The sequence below is a fragment of the Denticeps clupeoides genome, chromosome 1, assembly GCF_900700375.1.
Source record: "Denticeps clupeoides chromosome 1, fDenClu1.1, whole genome shotgun sequence".
NCBI lineage: Eukaryota > Metazoa > Chordata > Actinopteri > Clupeiformes > Denticipitidae > Denticeps > Denticeps clupeoides.
This window is the reverse complement of record NC_041707.1, coordinates 18386420-18401390: the sequence shown is the minus strand read 5'-3', so window position 1 is coordinate 18401390 and position 14971 is coordinate 18386420. Positions and strand designations below refer to the sequence as shown.

Below are 14971 nucleotides of genomic sequence, written 5' to 3'. Positions count from 1 at the left end.
GGTTTCTTCAGACGTCTGAGGAAGTAAAGTTAAAATTGAAACTGTTGAAAATTGTTTGAGGCAGTTTTGGGTCTGATCTGACACAGAAAGACCTACAGCTTATATTACCAGGAATAAACCATATTTTTGCATTACGATGAAAAATGACCTATTAACAAAGGAGCTGTCCAGTCCTGCACATGTCATGCAGTGATCCGAGAAGCCACAAAGAGGCGCTATCCCAGACAGTGTTACCGCCTTTCAACTGCTCATGTTCAACTTCGAAGCTTCTCTCTTTTCTTCTTAATATGCTCTCATATTCATCAGAGCCTTGAAATGTTCCAAAAACAACCCAACATCATGTCTGTTTCTGACAGGGGAGACCATCAATCACTGTTGAGTTATGAAGGAAGATCTGATCCAAGAAGAGTGTCTGAGATGTATATACAGAGAGAGAGAAAGAGTCATCCAGTTTTGACACACAATGCTGCACTGCCTTCCACTTTATTTCAGAAAGCAAGGTTACCCGAGGCGGAGTGGCAATCTTCCATTCAGTGATATTTATATGGGCAGTTTAAGATGAGGGCAGCTTTTGGCCTGCACTGACCTGCTTGTTTTGCAGTTCCTCCATTTGGGTGATGAAACAACCCATTCAACCCTAGCAAAACCATAACACTCATTTATATATCAACTTTATTTTTTTTTTGTTTTTCATAATGCGGTAAATAATTTGATGATAATATTCATAAGCCATTGTAAATGGGGAAAAAGAAAGAACTGCAAAAAACTGAACGAGCCCACATGCAAGCATAAATCCACTTCTGCACAGAAAAACTACAGAAATACTGAAAGCAGTTCAAAGAAAGAGAAAACTGAAGACCATTCCACAAGACATTCTCCCATCATGGCTTGGCCCGTCTCAGCACTGTGGCCGGTTCCTGGGCCCAGATCAAACAGCTGGCCATACAGAGCGCTCCAGGAAAGCTGGAAAGAGAAGAGAACAGAATAAAACAATGTCGATAGTGGCAGTGGAGACTCGACTCAGGGAAGGTTTGGCTGCCGAACCTTGTGAACGCAGTGTCACGTTACGGGACACTCCAGAACAGCTCCTGGCACGTGGAAGCTTTTTCTTTTCCACTTTTCTACCCCCTTCCACTTTCTGTCACTTTTTTTCTCACTTTCCATCACTACTGATGGAGGAGAAGGCTGCCTCTGCTGTGAGTGTGCAAGTGTGTCACACAAAGCCAGTGGATTTCTGCAGACATTTCCACATTAACAGATGGGCAGAGAGATAGCTGAGCTTTTAAGAACCATCTGAACACACTTTCTGCAAATACACTATTTATACTACATTATGCTGTAGTGTTATGTGCTTTGTTATGCTATATTATAATATATACTATATTGTAAGGCATATCAGAATATACTCTCCACAGGTTAATTTTCATTAAAACTGATTATGGGGAAGCTAAGGTTAAAAAAAGGTTGTTCATGTCAGTTTATGTGACATGTTAAAGTGTCCTTACCAATCCTATATCATATCTCTGTACGTGTTCACTTTTCCTAAAAGATCTTCTCATTGGCCCAAGTAACAGGATTGTGCAGGATCTTTCTGAATGTACAGCAGTAGGGTCAATTGTAGTCTCTAGCCTAACAACCTGTTACCTTTGGAAGTAGGTAGCCTTTGTGTTTACATCCTTAATTAGATATTTTGGAATTAGCACTGACCTCTAAACAGTACACTACAAAAATTTACCAAATGTGATACTATAGTAACATCACTGATTTAGTCTTATTTTAATAGATTGGTGTATCAGAGCCAAATACAGATAAAAGCATCACACTGAAGACAAAAGGGTCCAATTTCCCAGAACCGGAATGATTCTCTCAACATCACAAAATAGAAGGAAACAAAACAAGAAAGCACTCAGTGACACTCAAACGGTTGATCCGGCCTCCTCCATCCCGCTGGGATCTGTGGATAAATGGAGAGGAGAGTTCAGTGCCCCAGTAGACACACTGCGGCAGGATCAGCTGTGTCAGTGCGCTGATTAGAATAAGAGCCATAGAAGTGCTATTTGCTTGTTTGTGTGTGTGTGTGTGTGTGTGTGTGTGTGTGATAGCCCTAAAAAGAGAAGGCAGTAATGGAAAAGTAAATGGAAGCAAGAGAAACATATTTGCTTCCACGAGGACAGCCACATGGGTGCTTGGACTCCTGAGATGGAGGGCAGGTAAAAGACTATAAGAAAAGTGAGATGAGGGTTAAAGCAGAGAGAACGGTGTTGGCATTATTTGACATTTTTCCGTCCATGAGCTGTGTGTTCTCTCTGGGATGCTCAGGGTCTGATGATCAAATCGGTTTTTAGCTCAAATATAAAGTGCCTGGTGTTTAAGCTGCTTAACCTTGGGGCTGGTGTGACATGATACTTGGGTGTCTCAGCACATATAAATCCAGTTTGTGCATAGCCCACAAGAGTAGCTTTAAGTGCATTTTGTTTAAGATTATGCAGTGTTAATGAACTGGGGAAAAAAATAAATACATAAAGGCATTATTTTGAAGCAACATGAAGTTAAGCATCACAGGCAGGGAATTTATTAATAACCTCATCAAGTGTAATGGTGCATAAAGATGAAGCACCAGATCACCAGTTATGTGCACTAAAAACTGAAATGTTACAACCTGAAATGAGCACCCATGCTGGACCATATCCCAGTGTTCAGTACCTGTGGTACTAAAGCTAGTTTTATATGGAAGAAGCTGAGAACAGGCAGCAAGGTCATCTTTTCCAACACACTTTGCGCTGAGACATAATAGTTCTCATGCTAAAGAAATAACTCAGTTTCCTCTCACAATGAGACGTAGATCACCCCCATGTCATGCATTCTATGGCTTTAGAGACTGAGAGGGCTGGTTGTATTGCATGGAGGGGGGTAGGGAGGCTTTGAAAAGCTCAGGTCGCTCCAGCAGTACTGCATCATTAGCTAAAGTAGGCCTCGTAAAAGTGACTTATGAGTCGTGATTGGGGGGATTCCATATGGTGCAAGTGATCCAGAAACATGTCACCCAGACCCCCATGGCCCAACCAAGCCAGGCTCTTCCTCCTCATATGTCCATTAATTGATTTTAATGGGTGACGCCGGGAGGCTGAAATGCCCCCATTCATCGTGGCGGCTGCCGTTGGCATTGGCGCTCTCTTGCTGGCCTGCGCTCGGCCCACCACCCTGCCACTTACTGCCTGTTTGTTTGGACTGCAGTTAGTGTGTGCCTCTCCGACTTACCTCCCCACTCCATCACTCAGAATAATACTCTCTCTTTCTCACTGCTTTCACTTTTTTTTGAGGCTGACCCTGACGGTTGCTTAATCGCATTCATGCTGCGGTGTTTGAGAGGGACAGACTACAGAAAACAGAAAAAAAAAACACTCTTCAAAATCTGAATACATGTGCAAATAAATGTACATAATTGCATTTAACTAGTGTTTATTTTTTGACCGTTTAATTAAATAATGATTTCTTGTATAATTTTCACTGGTTTGTTTGTAGACCCTGTGTACATCTAAATGCTTTACTACCTATTTTAACCTGGCTGATTTATTGTCAGTGTGACTGCATTTCAAACATAGATGGGCCTGTTTTTGCCCTCATGCATTGCACGAACCTAAAAAGGCAGAATGGGGAGGGAAAAAGGATGTTTACCATAAGAAGCCACCGAACTATAAGTTGCATTATTGTTATTGCTGCACTATAAGTCAAAGATGGTTGTTCTTTCCATGAGAAATTAAAACACTTTAAACACTTTAAAACGGCAGTGAAATTATTGAAGTGTCTGATATCAGCATTTTTTTAACGATGGTTTCATATTGACTGCACTGCATCTGCTGATTATGATGATTATTTGTTTTTGGTAAAGTCAGTGTTTAAAAATCCGTCTTTTTCAAGCCTGATTACAGACTATGAGTTCTGTTGTCCTATTAGGGAAAGTAATAGTCAATTTTGGCATCTTGTACGTGCATGGCACTACTCTCAGGCCCATCTTTTTGTGCTATGTGCACGTCCGCTCCCAAAATGCATTAGAGATTTTTTTTTTTTATAAAGCATGTCCAAAATAAAATAATCTGACAAATTGTGATGCCCAGGGGCCAAGGGACTCACGTAACCAGAGCTCATGCACATGATTAAGGAGTCCCGATCAATCCAAGCTAAGAGCAATCAGGACTCAGGACTTAAATAATTCTACATTAATATGTATTCTGGTTACTCTTTACCTTGTGTTAATTTTTCAGTTTTTGTCTTCAAGACACACACCTTAGGGTCTGTTTTAGTTTATCTTATGTTTCCGTGTTTGGCCATTGTGCCAGGTTTTGGTTTCGTTGTTGTGTACAATATATCCCTTTTCTGACAAAGATTGTTATTGATGTCATTAATATGTTTTCCATCTTTTTTCTTTCTTTCTGAGAATTGGCAACATTGTTTAGCTAAAACCAAGTCTGTTTCCAACGTTTTACACTAAAATGTCAGATTTTTTTAAAGCATAGTAATGTGGGAAATCAGCCATGTACTATGCTTAAAAATGTTGGCAAAGCTGCCTGCTCTGATCAAATCTGACCCAAAAACTCTGGAACAAACTTGCATGGACTAAACGGTCACACCCTTCCATATTCCACAAAGGGGGTCTGTTTTTGCACCTCAGAAGCATGCTGCCATGCACATACACACATGTGGAGAAATTTCCACATTTTACCTGTATGTATTCATTTTGTTCAGTTGCTCACATGCAGGTGTGTGTTGTTGAGAGAGAGCAAGTGTTTTTGTGTGAAGGGGGGAGGGCTGTCTTTCCTGTCACAGCTGGATAATACACTCATTACTCTGGCAGTTTGGCATTACCAATGATAGAAATGGAATTCGGGGGGAGATATGGAATGTAATTATTGCATACATATATGCATAGGATTTCCTTCTGCTGCTGCTGCTCTCAGAACGAAGCTTGAAGACACACATAGAGGACTGTGGACGTCCCTGTGTGTGCGTTTGGAGAACAAATGTATTTATGTATTTATTTGTTTGTTTGTTTGTTTCAATGAATTATCTATACGTTCCAGACTGGTGATCAGTATACGATGTAATGACATATGTATATAAAGTATTTAAAGATGTGTCTGTGTGTGTGTGTGTGTGTGTGTGAGAGAGAGAGAGAGAGAGAGAGAGAGAGATGTAAGGAAAATAATAGTGTGCATGATATATATGGACATTTTCAGAAACTGCATTATCAGTGGCACCTTGGCGATTTGGGATTCAAACCAGAAATTTTCTGATTACAGGTCCTTGTGTACTAGGCCACCACTGCTCCAGTACTGCTCTTCTCAAGGGCTGTTGTTTTGGGGCCTATTACTCGGCACACATTTTCTTTTGGATTCAGGTCTGGAGACTAGCTGGGCCACTCCAGAACCTTCTAATGCTTTTACATAGCCACTCCTTTGTTGCCTCAGTAATGTGATCATTATCATGCTGGAAGATCCAGCCAAGTTTCATCTTCAATGCTCTCACTCATGGAAGGAGGTTTTTGCCAAAAATCTCACGATACATGTAACATTTATCCTTTCCTTTACATGGATCAGTCGTCCTGTCCCCTTTGCAGAAAAACAGGCCCAAAGCATAATGTTTCCACCCTCATGCTTCACGGTGGGTGTGGTGTTTTTGGGATGCAACTCAGCATTCTTCCCCCACCAAAAACGGCAAGTGGCATTTATAAGAAAAAATTCTGTTTTAGATTGTGCAGGTGTACAATCTTGTCCCTAGTATCCTTAGACAGACTCTGGTATTGGCCATGGTGGAAGATGGAGTCTGACTGTTAGAAGGCACCATTAATACAGGTGACTATTTAATACTTCTTTTCTGCACTATATACACATAAATCCCTTGAAAAGCATACAATGTTCCTTCTCTCATCTTTTAAAGTGTGACAACTTGCACAATCAGTGGCTACCAAATGCTTTTTAGCTCACCTGTTTAAGGTAAAAGACCTTCACCTATGTATATAATTGTTTTCATTCATACTCATAATTCTATTAACAGTGAATAAGGATAACTATTATTTTTTCAGGCAATGCTTAGTTATTATTTCTAAATTATGAAACATTACTGATATATTCAAGTTCTGAAATAAGCATGTGAAATTAGTGCGCTCCTTTGACAACTCTCCCTGCCTCTCCATCTGAAGTGGGACTCGCTGTGGAGGACAGAGGTCACTGTGACTCATCCTCACTGAAGATGCTGGACCGGAAACGCCGGCACCTGAATACCAACACTGCTGCTGTCAGGGAGCGCGCGAGGAGGTACGTCAGGAGGAGGACGTCAGAGAAGCTGGGGGATGGGTGAGAGTCTGAGAGAGAGGGGACTGGATTAAGCGATGATGCTCAGAATAGGAACAGAGAGAGAGGTGGAGGGGATGAAGGACGAGTGGAGCTTGAATGAGTTGTGTTTTAAACATGGCCACAAATCCAGTGGCGGTGCAAGAAAAGAGGCCCAGACTTGTTGTTATTTGTCTCCTCTAATTAGTGTCTGGATGGGAACAAGTTATTCCTGCTTTATCTTACCCTCCATCACCATCATAAAAAATATATATATATACAAATAGAAACAATTGAACTAAAATCTTCAAAGCATTATTAAAAACGAATGCATATTGTGAACTGGGGAAGAGAGTATGTGTGATTTTAACACACATGTGCAAAGACAATTTCTTTAGCTGAGACTCTACACATTTTCAATTCAACTCATGCTTATTCTGTGTACGTCATGCAGCATATTTCTGAACATTTCAGCAGCAAAGGTGAAAAAAAGGCAAAAATAAATGTGGATAGAAATTTCCATTTTCATTTCGTGCTGACAAAATGTGAGCTACAAAATTCAGATTTATGCTATTTTGCTTTTTCACTATGTATACCCCTTTGTTGATGAGAGGGATCCTCTCTAGTCTGAAGGCAGAAGTAAGAGGGGGCAGCTCAGAGCCCTGCTCTCCACTGTGTAATATTTATCTTTCCAGCTGGTTAGAAGGATTGAGTGACTGTTCTGCACAGGGTTTCTGTGGATCCTTGAATTGGATTTTTGAAAAATTAAGGCCTTAAATATTATTAAAAATGACCAGTAATCTTTTTCTGTAACCACTAAATAATTAGGTGAATTTCTAATATATGTTTTTTTTTTTTTGGTGTATGAATTAGCAGACGGCAAAATTCTGCACTCACACCCACATTTTTTAATTTTTTATTTTTCAATAAAATGAAACAAGACTTCAGTCTGTCAGTAATTTGCCGTTAATGTGCTGCACACTTCACGTTACAAGAAAAAAAATAATGTGATTTAAATAATGAAAACATGTAATGAAGTTACAATATATTGTGTCATTCTACCAAAGATTACCAACTGACTAAACTGAGACTGGCTGCTCATTCTCACTCCTGTCTGTTAACCGTTGCTGAAGTGTTCCGGACTGGAGTCGGGGAATGCTGGGAAGAGCTGGAAATTACATTCTATCACTCCAATCTTGTCGAACTTCTGTGGTAAATGAGTGGTCAGCAAACATGAACTTTTGGTCTATTTTACCTTTCCTTTTCCATACAATTCGCTGTTTTACAGTTGCCCTATAGTGGCTTGCTGCAGTACAGGTAATGTGAGTCTGAATATGAGTCTTAAAATAAATAAAATATACAAAATTAATATATCAAATAATAGTATATGTCTTAAGATAAAAGATTGTCATTTGAATAAACAACACTTTAAATTTATTTTACATTTATTTTAAATATTAATTATTATAACTAAGATTTAATGGAAAAAAGAAGTGACATTAACTATATGTTGTTACTTTAGTCAGTTAGCTCTTGGAAGCATTCAATAAAGTATTATTATTGTTGCTGTTATTATTATTATTATAATTATAAATAGTATTTATTGTTGTTGTTCATAATTATTAGTGGAAGTAGTAGTAGCAGTATAACATGCTGAAACCAAATTTGTACTGTACTTCAATTCCAGCATTCGAATTGCATCAAAAACTGCACTTAAAAATAATCTCATAATATGGAAGGAAAAAAAGAGATGGTGCCAAAACTTAAAAAACAAGTACATTTACCCCTTACTGGGATAAACTCAATGATTTTGTGTGTCAGACACATACACACACACACAGACATGCACCAAAGTGCTTGCACTAATTAAGAGAGTGCTAGAACTTGGTTCTAGAGACAAATTGCATATGCTCATGCAAATGGAATGAGGGATCATTAAATGTGCAAATATCACAAAGAGACAGGAAACTCCACAAAGTGCTGCCATCACAGGGGAATGCATATGGCCTCAGGACGTCCTTGATAAGTGTGACCTAAAGCTGCTGTGATTGATCTTAATGAATGTTAATTTGTGCCCTTGTTGCATCTGTAAGGTCTCCATAAAAAGTAATACATATAAACAGACCAGTTGCCTTCTGGATCCTCTTTTTCTTCTTCCATCGGCTTCTCCCATCAGGGGTCGCTACAACGGATCAACTTGTCTGGTTCTCTGCACAATTGACTTGGCAAAAGTCAGAATGCCCTTCCTGACGCAACCCTGCATGGCAGTGGCATCAAGAAAAATCTTCAGGGGCTGGGTAACCAAATGCTTTCTAGATATGACTCCTATTTTGTGTCTGAGACATTAACCCTGTAAACTCCAGGGATCATCAGCACCACAGACAGCTCTGTTTCCCTTGTGACAAAATTAGTCGAATTAAAAATCACAGCTACATAAAGCAAATTAATGAAAAAGGGACCTGCCAGGCTGTGTGGAATTAAGCATTCGATCATTAGAACATTTTAGATCATCTATATTGAGCTTGAATACTATTTTGAACTGCATTTTTTTTTTTTTAAATCTGTAAATACAGAATAGGTAGCTATCTCCCTCTCACCCTGCAACAAAACTTTTTACAAGTAAAATAATTTTGAGAACTGATGTAGCAAATGTATCGTAAATGGAAGGGCAAGAGAAGAGCACTGGCTGTCACAGGTGAATCCATGTTGTTTGCATGTTGTGAAATTGAAAGTTTTATAAAAGCTTAAAAAGTCTGTGAGCACATCTGCAGCTTTTCATAGATGTTTTGGCTATAAGATGGGCAAAACCTTCATCTTGCAGTACTTGGCTTTTTCCTGGATCTGAAGAATGAGGATATCCAGAACGTTCACACTTTTTTCACACATTTTCACAAAGTTGTTTTTAACATTTGCCTTTACCCATTCTTAACCCAAACCCAAATTGAGCTGTATTAAATTCAGGTCAGTTCAATTCAGTGACTCCTTACTAACATGGCAAAGTTTTGGACAAAGATTTGAGCCGTGCTGTCCCAACTCTCTCAGTATGGCAACACCCAGCCTGGTTCAACCTCTGCAATCCACGCATGCAGAATCGCCCTTAAACAGACCCATGTGAATTCGTGTTTACGCATACACAGTTCACAGGAACACTCATACACACGTCATAAACACAATCCAGGTTTTTAGTCATAAACATAAACACAGCCGGTAAGGATACACACAGTGTATCCTCACAAATAAATATGATTGCAAATCACCATCACATGTTGCAAACACAGAGTTCTATATGTGTACTTGTGCTATCCTGCGTGTGTGTAAGCAGTGTGAGACGTCACTGTGACTGGCATGGTGCCTGTTCTAAATTTGGCAGAGTGACAGACTGCTTTTATTTGAACAGTTTAGGATTATGACAGAAGAACCTTGTGAGAATATGTAGGCAAACACATACACACACACACACACACACACACACACACTGTGGAACTGTACTGTGTGTCTGTGTGTGTATAGTATGTATGTTTGCTAAGGACAGTGTGCAGTGTCTTTTGGGTCTGTGGTTTATACATGTGAACCTAGCTATCATCTCATAATTTTACAGGTTGCTTAAGACAATTGAACACATGAGTTTAAAGGTCATTTAAAATGTAGAAGTATTTAGTATTTAGTCAGATCCTATGTTCAACATTCAACACAGTCTGAAAATGTGCTTTTACTGTGAGTGAATGTCTTTATTGGCCAACTGATAATTAGTATTTTTGGAGTGCTTAAGAACAGTTTATAGGATACAGAGAATTGATTAGCAAAATGACAATTGATTATTGCAAATTCCAAGTCAAAGGAAAATCATGTGATTTTGGCAGGACCAGTTCTGACACATGTGTTCATCATGGACACTTTCGGTAGTGAAAAAGTCTCAGCACATACACAATCAGCAGTGTGCAGCAAGTAGCCGTGTGGTGCAAGTGGTTATGATTCCACAGTTTGATGCATGAAACCTGGCTCAGCGGGGAAGGAAGTGACCCCATAATTGGAAGGTTGCCGGTTCAAATCCTGAACCGCTAAGGTGCCACTGAAGTGCCACTGAGCAAAGTACCGTCCCCACACACTGCTCCGCCTGTCACGGCTGCCCACTGCTCACCAAAGGTGATGGTTAAAAGCAGAGGACACATTTTGTTGCATCACCATGTGCTGTGCTGCAGTTTTTCACAAGTTGTCATTCATTCTATATGATGTTAAATTACACATATTCCATTTTATGCTTCAGAATAATTTCACACATGGGTTCTGGTCTTCAAAAACTACATAAAGAAATAAGTCAAATTTACTGTTTTGTGAGTTGATTGAAGAACAGAGTTTGTGTGTGTGTCTTCTGCCGACACCCTTTTTTGTTACAGCTTGTGTGTAGACTGCTTTATGAGAATCCTTGGGTAAGTGTGTTGTTGCTGTATTTTAATGCACGTGTCCTACTCCTACTGCAGTAATTAACAGAAGATTAATAATTCATGTTTAATCCTTTCCCAGCCCACAAAGATAAAAGTGTGAGCGCTATCTGAACTTCTAAGCTTTTAATAACTGATTTAATCAACACACACCTTTGTGAATTTAAACCACCCCCAGTTTATTTTAAAAGTAAAATCCTGTAGGCGGTGTATTTTTGAATCACACTTTTAATATGCCATGCATCTTATCAGACATATAGTTTTCCTTTTCGTCTTCTCCCTTATCTAGCATCCAAATTAAAATCTCCCAGCTCCCATCAAAACCAGTCTACTGTACTTTTATCCTGATTGGATAGTGAATGTAATTCATTTTTTTAGGATGAATGAAATCCTCACTGACCGAACAGATAGTGAAACAGTCATGCTTGTTAAATTCAATAACCATCATAACATGGCATGCTGCACATATCATCTTATACAGGCACACAGGCCAAAGCTTCCAGCAGCTAAGAGGTAAACAGAGAAGAGTAGAGAACAGCAGTTGAATAGTGTATTTATGAAAATATAGACCATATGACAATAGAGCATTTACTGACTATAGCTGTATAATTTCATTTTAGGGCTTTGGGGGGAAATGACAAGTATTCGTATTTCACACTCGATCAAGAGGGATGCTCGCTACAACATCGCTACATAGCCATCTGCCATTTAACTCTCCTGCACAACATTGAGCACCATACTTCCATTGAAGGGAAATGCACACCACATGATGATGGAGCCTCCTTCACTTTGCCAAACTTTTTCTTGCCAGAGCTTATGATTATTGGCTTGCAAACAGCACCAGTAAGCAACTTTTTGAACCTGTACTAAACAAACTGGTTACAATCCACCAGCATGAAATGTTTTTTAACGTATTGTAATTATTTTCTATAGCTGTATCTATCATAAAGCATGTACATTTTCCTAACATTTAAAAAGTTTAAAAACATGTCCATAAATCTATTTCAAGTTTTTGTATAATTTAAGTGTAGATTATTTAGGCACATTTCAGATTTGTCTTGCTTTCAATTGTGTACAACCTGTTAAATCTAAGTCCACATAGCTACTGTGCTATGTCCATTAAATCTATTAAATGATATACATTTATACATTTTTTTACACACAGATCTAAGGTCTCTATGTAGATGACTCTTAAGGTGGCTTCTCCGGGACAGCAGAGAAACTTCCCCAACATCTGCAAATACTTCCACCAGTTGTCCTCAGTGCCTCCCAGAGCAACACCCTCTTCAGGAATATCCACCCAGGGTGGGCGAGCATCACGGTGCAGGCCGAGGATGCTAGCTTATTTCAGGACATGACACATGATTTACAGGGTTATTATGCACTAAAATCCTCTCTGTATCTGAAATGAGGGAACCTGCCAAATTTTCACTGCTGCGTCACAGAGTGATTACTGAGTGGTTCTGTAGTAGTCCACAGTCGCTGATTTATTATGAGTGTTGTTTCGTTAAATAAATACCATCTGCAGAACCTGGGGCTGAATTCAATAGCTACCCTTTTGCCATTGCCTTGTTATCGAAACTGTCAGAAAAAGACAAAAATCTCCATAAATGTAGAACTTTAACTATTCTAGAATTAATATTCTAGCTTCCTTGTTTGCATGAAATGCTGTCAGGCGTGTAACCACACAGACAATCGTGAGAGAGGTACGCCCTTGTAGCGTGCGGGATTGACCCAAACGCGGAGAGAACCGCGGGAGGTTGGAAGACACACGCGATTGTTGTTGTAACGCCCGAGCGCTAAAAGCGGAATCCCACCGGGGAAACGGCGTTACGATAAACCGGCCGATATAAGTAGCTCGCGAGCTGAAGAGATGGAGAAACTCACGGTACCGGAGATGGAGAGGACTGGATACTGGAAACAGGTGAGAGCTCATGGACCATGAATTAAACACGATGTCTGAGCGAGGAGCAGGCGCCAGGACTTCCTGTTTATCTCCTGTCCTAACCAATCCTCGCTCTTCCTCGCAGTCACCTGACTCGCTCACCTGACAGGACCCCCCCCTCGACGACCGGCTCCTGACGGTCCCGGACGAGAAGGCTGGCGGCGATGGAAGGCCGAGATGAGGTCCGGGTCCAAGATGAACCGGGAGGGAACCCAGGACCGTTCCTCGGGGCCGTAGCCCTCCCAGTCCACAAGATACTGGAAGCCCCGGCCACGAGGACGAGAGTCCAGGATCCGGCGGACTGTGAAGGCGGGACCACCATCGATGATCCGAGGAGCAGGCGGAGGGGCTGAGGGGGGAACGAGTGGGGAGGAGACATATGGCTTGAGCTGGGAGATGTGGAACACGGGGTGGACCTTGAGAGATGAGGGGAGGCGCAGCCGATAGGCGACCGGGTTGATTTGAGCGGTCACGGGGTAGGGACCGACGAATCGAGGAGTCAGCTTCTTGGAATCGGTGTGCAGACGAAGGTGACGAGTGGAGAGCCAAACTTGATCGCCGGGCTGGAAGGAACGTCCCGGACGGTGCCGACGTCGGTGCTGACGGATGTAGTCAGAGTTGGCTCGAGTGATGGCAGTCCGGGCCTTGATCCAGGCTGAGCGGCACCGCCGAACCAGGTCCTGTGCCGCCGGAACATCGACCTCTGCTTCCTGGTGAGCAAAGAGGGGCGGTGAATAGCCGAAACAGACCTCAAAGGGAGACAAGCCCGTAGCAGAGGAAGAGTGCAGGTTGTGGGAGAGCTCGGCCCAGAGCAGGAACCGAGGCCAGAGACGGGGCTGCGAGGACACAAAGCAGCGCAGGAAGCGGCCGAGTTGCTGATTGGCCCGCTCAGCCTGACCATTGGACTGGGGATGGTATCCAGAAGAGAGACTGCGGGTGGCACCGATCAGACGGCAGAAGGCTTTCCAGAATCCGGCGACGAATTGGGGCCCCCTGTCTGAGACGACATCTGTCGGAAACCCATGCAGCCGGACCACGTGCTCCAGAAGCAACTCCGCAGTGGTTTTGGCGGAGGGGAGTCCGGACAAAGCCACCAGGTGCACTGCCTTGGAGAACCGGTCCACGATGGTGAGGATGGTGTCCTTCCCGTCCACGGGAGGGAGACCGGTGACAAAGTCCAATCCCACATGTGACCAGGGGCGCCGGGGAACCGGGAGAGGACGCAGATCACCGACCGGAGGAGAGGGAGAAGACTTCGACCGAGCACAGGTCTCACAAGCGGAGGTGAATTCTCGGACGTCTCGCCGCATGGAGGGCCACCACAAAGCGCGCTGGAGGAGGCGAAGGGTACGGGCCGGACCAGGATGCCCCGAGAGCGGAGAGGAGTGGGCCCAAAGCAGAGCCTCTTGGCGGCAGCAGGAGGGAACATAAAGACGACCAGGTGGCGTCTCCGGAGGAGCCGGCTCCCCAGGCAGCGCACGCCGGATGGAGTCCTCCAGAGGCCAACGAAGAGGCGCGACGATCCGCTCGGCAGGTATGATGGGGTCCGGATCCGGATCCGGGACAGACGAAGAAAATTGCCGAGAGAGGGCATCTGCCTTAGTGTTCTTGGATCCGGGACGGTAGGCCAGCTGGAAATCGAAAGATTCAAAAAACAATGCCCAACGAGCCTGCCGGGGGTTGAGCTGTTTGGCTGAGCGGATGTGGATCAGGTTCTGGTGGTCGGTCCAGATCAGGAATGGCTCAACAGCGCCCTGGAGCCAGTGCCGCCACTCCTCCAGAGCCCACTTGATGGCCAGCAGCTCACGGTCCCCAACCCCGTAACGCTGCTGAGTGGGAGAGAACTTACGGGAGAAGAAGCAACACGGATGGAGCTTCCTGTCTGGACCACGTTGTGAGAGAACAGCGCCCGCGCCCACATCGGACGCGTCCACCTCGACAACGAACTGCTCAGCCGGGTCCGGGTGGCGAAGAATAGGAGCAGAGGTGAAGAGACTGATGAGGTGATGGAAGGCCCGAAGTGCCTCTGGAGGTAGAAGAAACGGCCGGGGTTGATGAGCTGGTTTAGTGAGAGTCGTCAGCGGTGCTACAACTGAACTGAAACCCCGGATAAAACGCCGATAGAAATTGGCGAACCCCAGGAAGCTTTGCAGCTGCTTAAGACTAGTGGGTTGGGGCCACTTGGTCACAGCTTTGACCTTCTGGGGATCCATGGCCACGCCCTGGGTAGAGATGGTATACCCCAGAAACGCGGTGGAGCG

At 42.9% G+C, this 14971-nt stretch overlaps 1 long non-coding RNA gene across 1 annotated transcript; it reads right to left on the bottom strand.

Moving 5' to 3' along the window:
* Positions 1–654: 654 nt before the first annotated feature.
* On the bottom strand, positions 655–12700 carry LOC114787027 (uncharacterized). The gene is made up of 2 exons (XR_003749285.1): positions 12653–12700; positions 655–963 (listed from the first exon to the last, which is right to left on the bottom strand). It is a non-coding gene; the product is annotated as an uncharacterized LOC114787027 (long non-coding RNA).
* Positions 12701–14971: the final 2271 nt, after the last annotated feature.